This window comes from Corvus brachyrhynchos, unplaced genomic scaffold (genome assembly GCF_000691975.1).
Source record: "Corvus brachyrhynchos isolate BGI_N302 unplaced genomic scaffold, ASM69197v1 scaffold9, whole genome shotgun sequence".
Classification (NCBI taxonomy): Eukaryota; Metazoa; Chordata; class Aves; order Passeriformes; family Corvidae; genus Corvus; species Corvus brachyrhynchos.
In genome coordinates, this window is record NW_008240037.1 from 3589194 (window position 1) to 3604442 (window position 15249).

At 38.9% G+C, this 15249-nt stretch overlaps 1 long non-coding RNA gene across 3 annotated transcripts in view; it reads right to left on the bottom strand.

Moving 5' to 3' along the window:
• Nucleotides 1–4843: 4843 nt before the first annotated feature.
• The window catches only part of LOC108449060, a 40488-nt gene continuing 30082 nt past the window's right edge, over nt 4844–15249 (bottom strand). The window contains exons 4-7 of one of the 3 annotated variants that reach the window (XR_001865158.1): nt 15048–15122; nt 12071–12228; nt 9934–10716; nt 4844–6706 (exon numbers count right to left, since the gene is read on the bottom strand). This is a non-coding gene — a long non-coding RNA (uncharacterized LOC108449060). The other 2 variants (XR_001865159.1, XR_001865160.1) reach the window with 2 other exon arrangements.

A 15249-nucleotide genomic window follows, 5' to 3' on the forward strand; every position in this document is an offset into this window, starting at 1 on the left:
TCTGAACTATGCTTGCACAGGTTTGTTTACACCAACAGTTCAGTATTTTGTTGATTATCATAATTTTTTATTTCAATGTTAAGCTTTTAAAGCAGTATGGATTACTAAAAAGGCAGTGAAGCTAAATAAAGCTAATGCTAAAACACTGTTATTTGTGGTTTAAAGGGATATTTCAGATAGTTTGCATTTTGCAAGATCCCTGCACATAATCGTTAATAATGGGGCTTTTTAAGAACACTCACTGATTCTTATAAAACCAATAAAATAAGACATGGGAATCTTAAGCATAATAGTATTATGGATATAAACAATTAAAAATATTCCTCCCAATTTTAGTTATTGAAATTTAACTTAAAACATTGAACATCTTATTTTGCTCCATACTTGCAGTTGTAGCTAAAATCCACCAATGAGCACAAGAAATTCTCTCTTGATTTCATTGTAATATGGATGAGATCCTTTAGTATTAAATTATTCTGTGGTTTTGGAGAGAATCGAAATGAAACTAGAAACAGTTTCTTTAAAGCTGTCTGCAGTTTTCATGTTTCCAACAGATTGCTCAATTACACTGCAAGACCTGAGAGTTGTGTTTATCTTTATCTTTGAACTGTGAGTATATTGTATCAGGAGTGACTTATATTTTTTAAAAATAAAAGACATTTTTCTGACCTCTTCACATGCTAACATATCAGTAAGCAACTGTTTCAGCATGCAAAAGCAAGAGACTTGAAGTTTATTTTTGTTTCTGAATGCTTTTACATTTCTGCATTCAAAGCACAGGAGTGCTAATGAAGTGCTTCAACTACTCTGGAAAATAAAACACAAGGATTAACTATTCAACAACTTTAGAGATCATGATGGGGACATCCTGGGCTATTTCTGAAGCTGTGGAGTTCCCTATTTTCTGTAAAGAGAAACAGTGTGAGGCAATAGATACTCAAAATGTGTAGATTCACCAGCCTCAGAGGGTGCCAGGTAAAGTCAGAAGGAAACAAGTAAGTTGGGACACCAGAGGATGGTGCAAGCTACTGCTGTGGGAAGCTCTGTTACCATCTGGGTTTGGAAGGAGAACACTAAAAACCCCAGCACAGCTGCAACAGCAAGAGAGAAAAACACTGTTAGGGAGGGAGCAGCAGAAAGGCCATGCCTGTAAGGAGTAACAGGAAATCCTTCTGTAATTGCACTTATGGTAAGAGGAAGGCTGAGAAAGCTTTGGTCTGCTGCATTGAGGGGAGAAAAGATCTAAACAGATGATGCTGAAAAGGCTAAAGTGTTTGATGCCTTTTTGATGGAGAACGCTCTGCAGAGGACAACTGCTACCAGATACTTGGCACAAATAACCCAAGTGACAGAGGACTAGGGTAAAGAAAGCACAAGCACTTGAGCAAGATTCCCAAATCAGCTAGTGAGAATGTCTCCCAGTAAATTTCATCCTGAACCTTTAGACACAGTAAGCCTAGGTCTGCTATGGAGGATTGCCTCATTTCAATGTAGCTAACTAAAAGTTTGGCACCCATTGCATCCATTCCTTTATTTTAGGGACCCCTGACCCCTCCCTAGGTCTCTCCCTGTGCTGCCCATAGTCCAGGATGCCATTTCTACCCCCTGGGACTACCAATTCCTGCTCTGGTGACACTGCAGCCAGTCTCCAGCTCCTCACAGCCCTGCCCTGCAAGAATACTTAAGATTACAAATATATTACCATGTGGTCTCACTCCCTTTTCAGTAGATATGTGTAAATAAGGAAGGGAAATGTCCACTGACCCCTGTAACAATGCAGATTAAATCTGTTGTCTTGCATTCTCCTTTCCAAAATATCGGTATCTGCCACCTGTTCCCTCTATATCCTGACTTCCATGGAAAACAACTTTGTTTTCCTAGCATGTCATTTAAATAAAAGTATTTGCTCTGCACATATCTGCAATGTTTGTTTAACTCTTAGAAACTGCAAGTATTCTGCACCTGACAGGTTGCATAATGTGGCTCGGTGAAAGAGAAATATGGTCAGTAAGGGCTTAACATAACTCTTTCATCTCTCTTCTTACCAGCAACTTGTGTCTCTGCAGTTTCCTTTTAGAGGGTGATTTGGAACTTCCTTTTGAGCAGCTTACATTTTATCTCTGGTTAGACATGAAATAACTCCACACACTGTACTGGAGGGAACATGTTGTTCTAATATCACAGGCACAGCTGCTTGGGCAGAGGAGACTATTAACAGCGAGGCATCTAGATAAAGTAAGTAGATACCTGCAAAAAAAAGTTGCTACCTCATTAGAGATATTCTATCTTGCAGCACAGCTCTGTTTGAGAACCCATTTGGCTAGTGGAATATGAAATGAAAGGACAAACATGCAGATGATCCTTTTTAATCAGTTTAATTAAAAAGGAAGGTTAGTACTTACTTTTACTTCCTTTCCTTTTAATCAAGCAAAAAGTTTAATGTAATTTGTGTACCACAGGCCGCCAAAATAGTAGGAAAAGCCCTGCTGCACAGTTTTATCAGCTTAATCTTTTCTTCTGAATGTCACTTGGCATTTGCGCTCAGAACTCATATGGACAAAAATCCTTAGAAAAATATCCACTGCCAGACCAGCTGGCTGTGTCCTAGTTAAACTCTCTTTCCACTTTTAGCTTTGTATTGCCAATGAAAGATACCCAAACAAGACTATTCATTGGTGAAAAGCTTGACTAGAGAAGTGCCAATTGCTGTGACAGTAGAGAGGGAACTGTGATTTGTTTGGGTTTTTTAATGGAAAAGTATCAATCCCTCATCAAATGCTGTTCTTGTTTAGCAAAGGTGACTGCAGTGGCAACTGCAGAAGAACCACTGCAATCTCAGTTTCCTGTTATCCTCGAGGCAGGGAAGAAGCCACTAGTACCAGTTCAGCTGCTTCCCAAGTTCTCTGAGTCTGTGGCTGAGTAAGAAGCACAAGCTGGGAGGATTGAGGATATTTATATTTCTTTAGCTGTTCTGAAAGGACTTCTCTTTCTTCCTTAACACGCTCCTTTTATATGATTTTTGACTGGCAGTCTTTCCTGATCCAGATTGTCACTGCTCTAAATGTGTCTTTTCTAGATCCTCCTGCCCTCAAAAGAACTCAAAACAGTTAGCATTTTACTAACTTCTTCATTTAGAAGTTATTTAGTACAGACAGACCTTCTCATTTAGGTATATTTGAATCCCAAATAAAAATTAATGTGACGATCTATTTGCCTTTGAAACTGTCTCCAACATGATGAATAGACAACTCTAAGAGAGGAAGAGAGAATAAGTGAGAAAATGTGGCTACCTCACATCTTTATTTACTAAGAAAAAAGAGAAACTTGGAAATTACTAAAAAGAGAAATGTGCTATCTGTGAGAAAACAGAATGGAACTGGAAGAAACCCCCATGTGCAGCTGTGGTACTGATGTAGTTGCCCTTCCAGGGCTGGTGAAGGGACAAGGCCAGTAGAGGTGAAGTCCCTCCAGGCAAAACATGTGGGAACGAAAAGATGGAGCTGAGCAGGGGGAACACCTCTGTGCAGCAAATAGTGGGTGGCAGCCTTTTAGGATAAGAGCAGCAAAGAGCAGGGCCAAACCAGATGAGATCAAATTGCCCTAATTTTTAAAGTGATTAATTATATATTGGGGTGGCTTTTTCATGGGTCCAGAAATTGTATGTGCTCCTATGAACTAAAACTTGCACATGTTTAACAGACCTCAGTGTGGCTTGCATAGCACCTTAAAGAACAAAGCCTGTGTATAAAAGGATACTCAGAGAGCCAAGGCATAAGGCCCATGGGGAAAAAGCAGCTTTGCCTGCTACATTACTTAAATACTGAATCATTTCCAGTATCATGTGCCAGGTAATCATTCCAGTGCATGTAAGTTGTACCAGTATGATCTGATACACCAAGAGGCAAGCAGGTTACATCACTTGTCTTGATCTTATCAGAACACAAAACCCATGTCTCTTTTTTTGTGTTCCATGCATCATTTCCCAAACTACTTTTCTCATGTTCCCTTCCCAGATGAATTTTTCTATTCATTGCCTACTAAATCCTCTGTGCAATCTGCATGTCCCAGCATAATTCCTGTAGTTCACTATCTGCTGCCTGATCATAAACCCAGAATTTGTTTAACTGTTGTTCTAGTGGCCTGAAGGCTATTTCAGTCATGAAGAGAGCATTTCATTTGCTTAACTTGGGTGCCTGATGCTATTTGAGAAGCTCTGGAATATCTAAGCCGCCCATCAGAGCTGATAACAGAGAGTCTGTGGGAGACCTACACTGTTTTCAAGTGGCAGGTGGAGAGATGCAGGACCTTTAGTTCATGTGAAGTGATGTTACCAGTTTGGGTAACTGGGTTGATCCCCAACAGCTGATCATAAATATATTATTGTGCTATGGAAGGTTCAGCTTGAATATAAACCAATATTCTCATGCCTGTTAACTTTTCGTGGTGCTGTACCTGTCTTCTTGCAGCCTGTTCTCTAAAAAGCAATTAACAAGTAATTATGTTCCATCTCATCTCAAGCTCATGTAAAGGAAACTCAAATACAGGAAGCTAGAATAATGTTCAGAATTACACTATTACACTGACATTTAGACTTTTATTAATTTGCCAAGTTAGACATATGCATCATTCAGTTTCTAAGCTTGGTTTTCCGTAGCCATAGAAACTGGAGAAGAGTGAAAATGGCATGACTTATTTCTTTTTTAGTTTACTGATCTTCAAAAGAATTCCTGAATCTGCACTGCTGTATTGTATTTAATCATAATTTTTTCCAATCTACTTTTATGTCAAGAACTGTATATAAATTAAAAGCATTATCAGGTACCTCATATTTTAGCATCTGGTGTTAAAACTGCAAGAAAGGTTCAGTGTGGTACAATTATTTTATTTTATTACACTAAAACCCAAAAATTGCTTCCCTTGGTGACAGTCCACCCTATAAGTAGATGTTTTCCTATACTGTGTTCCTGCTTTCTAGTTCTGCCATTTCTCACTGCTTGCTACATACCCTCCTTGGCTCCTGCCGAGAATGATGTTTTCAGGAGGAAACAGATGGCGAAGTACTGATGCTAGAAAAATACTTAGCACCTCTAAGCTGTTCCTGTGGCCACTGAGGCTTATGGAAGTACTAGAACATATATGAAACCCTACGTAGCCTCCAAGCATGGCATTTTTGCAAATGATGGTCATTATAAAAATACCTTATAATCACAGAATAAGCTGAGTTGGAAGATATCCACAAGGATCGTAAAGTCCAACTCCTGGCCCTGTGCAGGACCATCCCCAAGAGTCACACCCTGTGCCTGAGAGTACTGTCCAAAATCTTCTTGAACTCTGTCAAGCTGTGGCCATTTCCCTGCGGAGTCTGTTCCAGTGCCCAACCACCCTCTGGGTGAAGAACCTTTCTTCCTTGACACAACTTCAGGCCATTCCCTTGGGTCCTGCCACTGATGCCTTTTTTTTTTTTTCCTTCTGTTAAGCTTCCTATATGTACATGAAAATGTGTTCAGTATTTTTAGGAACAGACTTCTTTCAAAATCACAGCTAAGTCATACTCAGTTATAGCTTTGGGATGCCAGTTGCCATATCCCATTACTCCTGGATCTACAAATTTAAATCATATTTTAAAAATGAGATATTAATCATACATATTCAAGTATGTTATCTTAAATAACTTAAATACATTTTTAAATTAAATTTGGATGTAAGTACCTAGGATTAAGAACCTCCTTTTTTTTAATAGATTTATATTATATTTATAAATTTATAAATATTTTTTATAAATATATAAATCTAGTTTAAAAAATATTGTCCAGGAGCCTGATGTGAAACTCGAGGTTTGCCACCCACACTTGGCGTAGGTGTGGCTGAGCTCACCCCTCTGCCCAGGGCTGGTTTTGAGGCCCTGCACAGCCTGATGCCAAAGGTGCAGCCTGGTCCTGCTTGTGGGTCTGACCAGTGCAGAAAGGACAAAGCAGTGCCAGCACAGCCAGCAGCAACTCTCCTTGACACAGGCTGATCTTCCTTCACTGACACACCTCCTTGCACACACAGCACATTAACATACAGAGAAATAACCATGTGACAGACTGGATGAGCCATGCTAAGGGTGAGCAGTCCTTGCTCCAGTGGCAGCTGGAACCTTGTCAGCAGCACCTGTGGTGCCACCCATGTGCACCCAGCTTTCCTGTAGGTGACCCCCTGGAGCCTGCACACTTCTAGCCTGCAAGTTTGAGCCTGTTTTAACTAACTTGTATGTGTGCAAGAGTATGACAGTATGGCCTCATGATCAGCCATACCATGATCCATCCAGACCACACTGTCTCACTCTGTGTCAACCAGCCAGTGGCATGCTCAGTGAGAGGTTCTTGTCTCAATTTTCCACATTAATCCACCTCCAGAAGCATATTTCCCTCTGTGCTCTTGTGAGATTTGCAGTTTTCCAGCAACTTTAGCTTTTCTGCGCACCAAGCCTTTATAATTTCTGCAAAATAAATGAAAAGGTTTTCTTATGCTTCAACTGCGTCCTTGTTCCAAGTTGGTTCCGGCTCAAAAGCTGACTACTGAAATTTAACATTAACATTCTTCTTGGGAAATACAGGATTCAAAAGATGTTCTTCAAATTGAAATTATGAACTTTCAATGATTTGTGTTTTAGAAAAGTCTCTTGCATCCAGTAGGCCTTTGGATCTCCTCTTTTTGTGACTTCCTGAAAATGACATGTAAAAGCACATTTATATGAGTATTCAATTTCTGTGGTATAAATGGCACTGAATCTGCTTCCTTTTATCCATGTAGCAAACAGAGAAGACTCTGTCAGATGAGTTAATTTATTTAAGACGTTTGAACACCAAAGTCATGCATCAGCTTAAAAAATAGTGATAAGCAGTGTAGTGCCTTGCCAAGTGAAGGTATTCTGAGTCTGAAACATAACAGGGCCCAAACACAGTGCATGACATTTACTCTGTTTTCCAGACTGATATTTCCTTTCATTTTCTTTTGGAATCTTCATCAGTTTGAGTCTCTTCTTTCTCTGAATCCATATAACATTGTCCCAGGTTCTGTCCGACTTCTTTTGTTTTGTTTTATGTAGAGATGTGAGGATGGACACCAAATTTTATCTCAATAGCTCTAGTCACAACATTAAAAAAAAAAAGAAAGCATACCTTCATTGGAGGCTTTATTGTAGAGTGTTAGTTCACTGGACAGTTTTTGTTTTTAAACAAGTGATACTTTATTGAATCATTCATGGAAGTACCCAGCTGCATGAGCACACTGCTCATGTTGTCTTGTGAGTTTCTGGCTGTAATAATGTGATCAGTTTTATTGCTGAAAAGACTCCTTTGACACTGGTTTTCCCATTTTTACCTCCCAAATATCCCAGAATGCTAATTAACAGGAATAGAAGTAGCAAGCAAATATGATGGAGGAAAAAGCACTCGATGTAAAGCAACAAAAGTATTTGGTCCAGTTGGTTTTGTTTGGGACATGCAAGTAAAGAAGTGCACACTTTACAGTGATACATGTGCACAGTTTGGCAGAGGTTTTATAGCTGAAATTACACTATTCCCCAGCTACAAAGAAGAGTCCTAAACAAATCTCTTAAAAGTTCTTCTTGCACCTTTTTGTATCAACATTGGTTTCCAGGAGTGCATCTAAGAAAGCCATTGTATAAACATTTTTGCCAGCATTTACTATGATACTTAACTAATTCTATCATATGGTCTGTTTTCCAACTTTTTTTTATTATTATTATTATTTTCTGAGAATATAATTATGCTGGTCTCCAAAAAAGGATTCAGCAATTTTCCCTGTTTAACGGGAATGACGAAATGTTGGAAGTATTTGAAGCCCAAGAAGCTCCTGAAAAGATTTATAGAAGTTAATGCTATAACTGTCCAGCCCTGGAGAGTTGCCATTTGGGAGGGCCCTGCTTAGACTTTGAACTTAATTTGTCAGTATAATGTCTTTAAAAAGTAATCTCCAGCACTTCAGTTGTCTCCCCAAAACTGTAACTCTGGCAAACCAGGGCAGATCTGCGTGAGTCCAGGATGCCAGAGGGATTTGTCACAAAGATATGCACAAAAAACAGTGAAAACCTCCTATGCTGTAAGCATCTTCTGTCACTCCCTTGCTGTGTTTTATTGGCACGAGGCAGTCAGAGAGCAAGGGCTTTGTGGTTCCTTTATGCCCCAATAATCCTGGCTACTAAAATAGCCCTTTTGAGACTGCTGGCATCTACACTAGCCTTTAAATTCTTTGCCATACACCAGCCTCAAAAGGGTTCCACAACCAGGAGAAGATAAAGTTGGCCTAAAGCCAGTTTTGCACAACCTGGGTGCTGCGCTGGGCACTCCCTTCACCACTCAGATGGTCTGAGCTTGCTTTTGTGATGAAAAGTTTATGCAGAAATAGCAAGAATGTATTTTTACAGTGAGCTTGTATTATTTTCTTTCTGCTCCAGTTGAAAGCCTAATGGTAAGGGACATAGCCTCTGTGAAATACTGTGAATTATTATGTAGTACACATAGCCTATAGTATTTTTGGTGTAAGCTCCAGGCTGCTGAGTGAATTAAGAAATTATTAATCTCCTTGCTGTCAAGAGACAACTAAATTTCTTCAGCTGAAGAGCACTACTGGTCAGCTGTCACTGAAGTAACACATTCCTTTTTAAGAAATCCTTGGCTAATGTATTCATCTGTTTTGTGAAGAAAAACATCTGTGTGTTGTGCCATCCACAAAACCTTACGCACAGTGATGTGTAAGTTGATGTATAACTTTCTAGTACACTTAGAAGGGCTTCTAAGACAACCAGCCATTGACTTTGGCAGCTTAAGCCATCTACTCTAGACTGATGCATGGTCTAAAATAAATCATATCTGTGTCACAAGCTAAATATCTGGAGTCTGTTTCTCTCTTAGTAAAAACAAAATCTATTCTAGATGTGAATTGCTGAATTTTTAGCAGCAAGTAAAAGCTGTAACGAGTCTTAATCTAACTGCCTTGGGGTACTGACCAAATCATTTTACATAAAGATAGAAATGAATGCCTTACATACTTGTAAGCTGAGATTTCTGTCAATTGAATTTTTAACACAGCATTTCAGATCTTCTCCAAAAAATACTCATGGAGTAAAATCCTGGTCCCAATTAATGTAATGCCAAACCTCCTACTGACATTTGTGGGGCAGAGATTTATCTCATAGCCTGAAAGCTGGTAGTAACTTTAACTCACTGGACTGAAACCTGAGATCCAGAAGGAAGAGCATACATTAAATAGATAATTCGTTTATTTCTAGCCTGTATGCCAACAAGCAAGTAATAGTACATGTTTGTATCATTTCCAATGACACAAAGAAAGCAGCTACTTCCTACAAGTAGTACAAGATGCAGCAAATATTTGTCCCGCCCTATTTTTTCTACCTTCAGAAAGATAGGCTGTATTCTGAAATATTTCGTTTACTTCCTGAACCAAGATCATAGTCACTGCTTTTAAGAAAAAGAATTGCTTAGATTATATCTGTAGATAGTGCCCTTCATATTTAATGTGCAGAATTCTAAAGCACACAAAATTAAGTAGGAGTTTTGGTTTTGTTTATTATATATATATATATATACACACACTACTTAAAAAGATTTGTCTGCATTTGTGAATACTTACAGATTACTCTTTGAGTGAAAATTATAGAATAATTTATCTCTTACCAACTAATAATTAAATGAAACACAAACCAAGATATTTCTAAACAGTTTTTAAATCAGCTGTAGATATACTGGGAGACATTTCATTATCTTTTTGAATATTACATGTGCCTTTCCGATGGCATGGTCTGTCAAAGCAGCAAGGAAACAAATAATTTCAAGAGTTTTCCCAGTGCAATAAGCAACAAAAAAAGTAGATAGCCAGACACCTACAAGCTCTTAGAGATGAAATTACCTGCAGTGAACTTCAAGGGGAGAGCATATGTTGCAGGAAGGCAGAGCTTGGATGCAGCACAGCCAGGCAAGTCGTGTGCATCTGATTCGCCAGCTCAGTGTCCTGGTAAATGAGGTTGTTAAGAAAGAGAGTTCAATTTTAGAAGCAGGGACTCCTCTTGTGCTGATGTGCAGCACGCGGTACATGAAGCAGGGCAGTCACAGGAATGTTTCCAGTGTCCATTAGTTTCTTCACCAGATGAGCTTGGCAAAAGGAGCTCACAGACACACAAAACAGAGTCATTGCCTTGTTATAAAGAAGATCTCTGCTCTGAAGCTAAGAAAAGTGAAGTCCTTCAGAGGCATTTCCATCCAGAAAGGGGGGTCCAAAGAAGTGTTAGGCCTGTCAATCTTTTGGGTGAGACGTTGGCTCATCTCACATTAACATTTTTCTCCCCAAGTGCTCTGTTCCCATAAATAAGTCATATTTTACTTGGGGAAGCCTTTCTCAGTCACTGCTCTTACCTCCGGGGCCTGGCTGCTGAAGAACAGTCTCTGGCAGACATCAGATCCAGTCAGACCTGCTGCAGAATGGTGGCTGAGTGCCTGAGGAGCCAGGGCCAGGGGTGGGAGAATGCTGTGTCTCCACCAGGAGAGGGAAAGCAGGGGGGATGGAAGGTAAAGGGTCTGGGACTGGCAAGGCTGGCAAGGCATCACAGGGGTGGTTTAGCTCTCACAGGTATAGAAATAGCCAACTTGGTGTGCTGTGCTCCTCTCAAGCCGGGATAAACAGGCAGTGGTCATCCTGAAAGAAAAGAAGACAAAAGGCCCAAACAAGTGAGCTGTACCAGAGCAGCTAGCCATTCCATAATAAATATATACTAGTCCTCAACTGATAACCATAGTAAACAGGACAGTGAGTGTTTAGATAACCCTGGTCTCTTTCTTCAACATTATGCTATAAATCAGGTTTCCATGGAAAGGAGCTTTTCAAGTAAAACAATGCTTCCTTGTTTAATCTTAATATTAAAATTAGCCATAGGAATTTGAGTTGTATCAAAACTTACTCCAACCTTGAATGAAAATGGAAAATTAAGTTTTACCGCTGTTTAAACATCACAAATGAAATGGCAACCAAAGATTTTCAAAGATCTGTGGTCAAATAAGATATTTAAAGACCAAGTCCCAGTAGGTGCTTTAATTAATGTGCTTGTCTTGACTCACGGAATTCAATAGTAAGATTGCCGTTTGCACGAGTGAGAAAGACATTCCTCAATTTGCCATGCTATTTTCTCATCTAGGGATGGACCAAAACTATGGTCTAGAGCTATTCAATCTGGTTGCCTTAGCAGATTTGCATTGAGTAGGTCTTGTCCTATTGCAGCACCAAATAAAGATTTACCAGGGGGAAGCCATTTTAGGAAACTTCTGAATCTCCTACACCACCACTCCTCACCTGCCCCTGCTCGCTCCTCTCACCCCTTCACAGATTCACAGCATATACTCCCACATCTGTTCCCTTCAAAGACCCTTTCAAATAAATTCAGCCCTGAATGGAAAGGCAGGCCATTGGTTATTGGTTAGCACTGGACAAAATATTTTATCTGAAGTTACTTTTTTTCAGGAAAAAAAACCAACAAAACTTCCCCTGTAGCAACAAGAAACAGTCTCTGCACTTGCCTGTCTTTTCTAAGTCTGGAAGGTGATGAACTGATCTTTCTGCTTTCAGAATGTCCCACAGCATGTCTATGTGTTTTTCTGCTCACTTCCAAATTATCTCACTGTTTTCTCTCCACCTCATAATTAAGCAGCAACTTCTAATCATTGTCTTTCTCTGAGCACACAAACATAGCCAATCAGTGATTTAATGTCACAATGGAGCCTCCTGAAAGGATTGCATAGAAAACATCTTACACTGTGTGCTTTTTATCTTAACTTTTCAATAACTTCCTCTTAAGGAAGATCTTACATTCCCTCACTATTCAGACACGAGCACACATAATGATGTGTTACTATCTTTAGACTATTATGGCTCAGCTACATGTTGCTTTAATGACACACACGCAATTGCTCTCACTCGGGATCACCAACCACTGCACTCTCAGAGCTACTGCGAAGTCATTTGTTACTACAGGAAACTGGAGAAGCAAAGTACATACCCTGGGTTTCAGGGATGGTGTGAATATAGGTACAGTCTGTGGGGCCAGGCAAGAGAGCACCAACTGTGATTCTGTTTGGGCAACACACACAGGGTGTATTGATTTTCTAACATAGCACTGGAAAACAGTCTCAGCAGAGCTTGAAATTGTGAACTAAGCTGTAAAAGAAAGAAAGAGCTTCTTAAGTATCCTTTAAAATATTTAATTGACTCAAATCAGTTAAATGGCATCATAGAGGGAAAATATAACCTTCATATTTAAGGTGAGTTTCTTCAGCTTGTGTTACAATAACGTTTGTGATTTCAAATGAATAGCTGGAGTCATAGGAAAAAAAATGTGTCAGACAGAATTTATAGAATGTAAAGCAGATAAGACCTTTATGTTAACTTTTAAGTAGAAACATGTGATTCCAGCAGTACTGTTGATATTAACAGAGTCAAGGTTATGAACAAAGGATAGAATGAGTAAAATAGGTTTATGGCATGAATCACACCACTGAGTTCACATTAAAAGGAAGCAGAGATGATATATTTATCATCATAATGTGCACTTCATGACTCACCCAAACTCAAAAAAATAAAGTATGTGAATGATTAGGCAATGAAGATAGGTGTTAAGGAGGGAGGGACAATGGAAAATATTATTAAGCTTATAAAAACAACTTGACCTATTCATTAATTTGAAGATAATATGTTGCTCTTCCAATTATCCTAAAAATAAACAGAGGGGGATTTTTTTCTGTGTGAAGGACAATTCCAGCAATTTGGATGACAGTCAAATATGCTTGAATGACAGGCTGTGTAAAATGATTTAAGGATTTATTTGGCACATGCTTTTCATGTGAATCAGTATGTTTATTTTTATTATGATTCCTCACCTTCATGCTTGTAAGGCCATTAATCCCATCTTTATAGTTCAGAAACTGGATGAAGAGTGGCAGCTGTAACATCTAAAGCATCAAGCTTAACCCATAGTGTAAAAGTTTTTTCTATCAGATCATTTTGGGTATTACAGTTATTGTTGATTTGGATCTTCTTTTTTTAACTTTATTTTATGTATAACTCACAAATTGCCATCTTAAAAAGGTCAAATGCTTGAAAACCTTGCAATAGTACATAGTTTATTGGTACTGCCAGCTCTAAATATCTAAATATTTTTCGGGTTTTTTTCTGTTTAGAGCTGGAATTGTGGTTTTCACCATCTTCCTATTTCAAATTCCCATTGTCTGCCACTGGTCTACATGGGGCATGGCTACTAAACATCTTTCTGGCCAAATGTAAGTATCTCAAATAGGACTCTCAGTTGTTGAGCTGTTTATCTGGCTTCCCCTTCTAGTCAGTGGGGAGAAAGAAGGTCTTACAAGATTCAAGTAGTTTCATCCAAAGGTAGGCATTTAAAAAGCCTGAGATAAATCATGTCTCCAAATACCTATTTCTTTCTTCTGTGAGGCAGAGCCCTGGGAAGCTGGCTCAGGGGTTCATGTCTGAAGCCAGGAGAGGTGAGTTCCACACAGAAAGTCTGATTTGAGACTGAGTAAGTGGGCAAAAGGAACAGAGGATGGGCACAGTAAACGCTTCTCATGGTTACAGGGCATGACTATGCAATACGCATGGGTTTGACAGGTCTAATTCACTTACCTCTTTCTTCCAACATTCAAAAAACAAGGATAAAGATAGTATGAGAGAGATTGTCAGGAAGAAGGGAAGTGATAGAAACCCACATATGGAAATGAAGAGGAGGACATATATGAAAGGTAGGCTGGGAAAAAAGGTGATGGGGGACAGAAGATGTAAGGGAAGATCTTATTTGGCTGTTTTCATACAGGGGCTGTTAGTTTCATGGGGTCTTGTCATCCCAGTCACTTCAACAGCATGCAGACACATAGCTGAATGAATCACGTGGCTAAGTATGGAGAAAGTAAGGTTGAATGAACTTGTGTAGGTAAGATCAGAGTTTCTCCCAACCAAAATTACACCTCTGGCTTTTAGCATTTCTCACTTGCACATCTCTACTTACTTAGGGACTCCAAGAATGGTAAAACTGAAGCTCCCAGGACCAGTGCTGTAAGAAATCTTTTTGATTTCTTCATAACCAAGACAAACCAGAAATCACTGCTAAACCCAGAAACAGTTTTGGGAGATTTCTGAACCAGTGACACCAAGACACATGCCTTGGAAATGTTTTTATCACTAGCTTGGAGATTGTTCACCATAAGGTTTCCAAATGGCTTTTCAGGACACTTCTCTTTCTTGCACTTAGCTTTGACAATAGGCAGAACTGAATAAAAATGTGGTGACTTGGCTTTTTCGAAGTAGGTTTGGTGTTGTTCATTGGCATGGGATTAAACATCTCAGTGCAGCAGCATGCATATTGATGTCCATAAGCAAGAAACAAGAACGTGTTAAACCACAGCTGACATATCCCTTGGAAATGATGAGCTTTGTTTATACTTATATAGTCTTAAATTGACATGCTTAGGAATCTCAAGGTTGCTGGTGAATTCAACAGACCACAATTGCTTTTCTAATCCAGATATAATTTGGATTAAATCATCTGGATAAGATAGAAATTTACCACATAAAAAAGAACCTAGCTGTATTCTGCAACACTAATCATGCAGAATAACACCGTGTCATTAGAACACGTTACTACATTTTCAAGGATGAGTATTTGCAAGAGTAATCATAGGAGAATAGGGACAAGAATAAATGTAATTTCTAATAAGCAACAATCTGGAATCTCTTTATGTAAAAACCTTACCTGGATAGTATGAAAAAAACACTATCCTGGGATATTAGGCATAAAAAGATTCAAACTGAATTGCTTTCGTGAACATTAAACTCTTCTATGCATTTCAGTTTTTTAAAAAATTAATTGAAAACAGAAATGGCAACACTATGTCATGAGAGGAAAATAATCCATTATACATAAAGTTTCACCTAGAGATCTAATTAGCACAAACTACTGATGAACTCACCTGCAAACCTTTAATAAACTGCTGGGTTCTCCATTTAATATCACAATCTTTGTATCAGGGACTGGCTTCTGTTCACTAAAGTAAAAATAATTATTCATTCCAGAGAAAAAATATTAGTGAGGTGCAGTCAGATTAACAAACACTAGAGAATAGGGATGAGCTAGACAGAAGTACTTTCTATCCTTCTTTTAGGAAAATAATA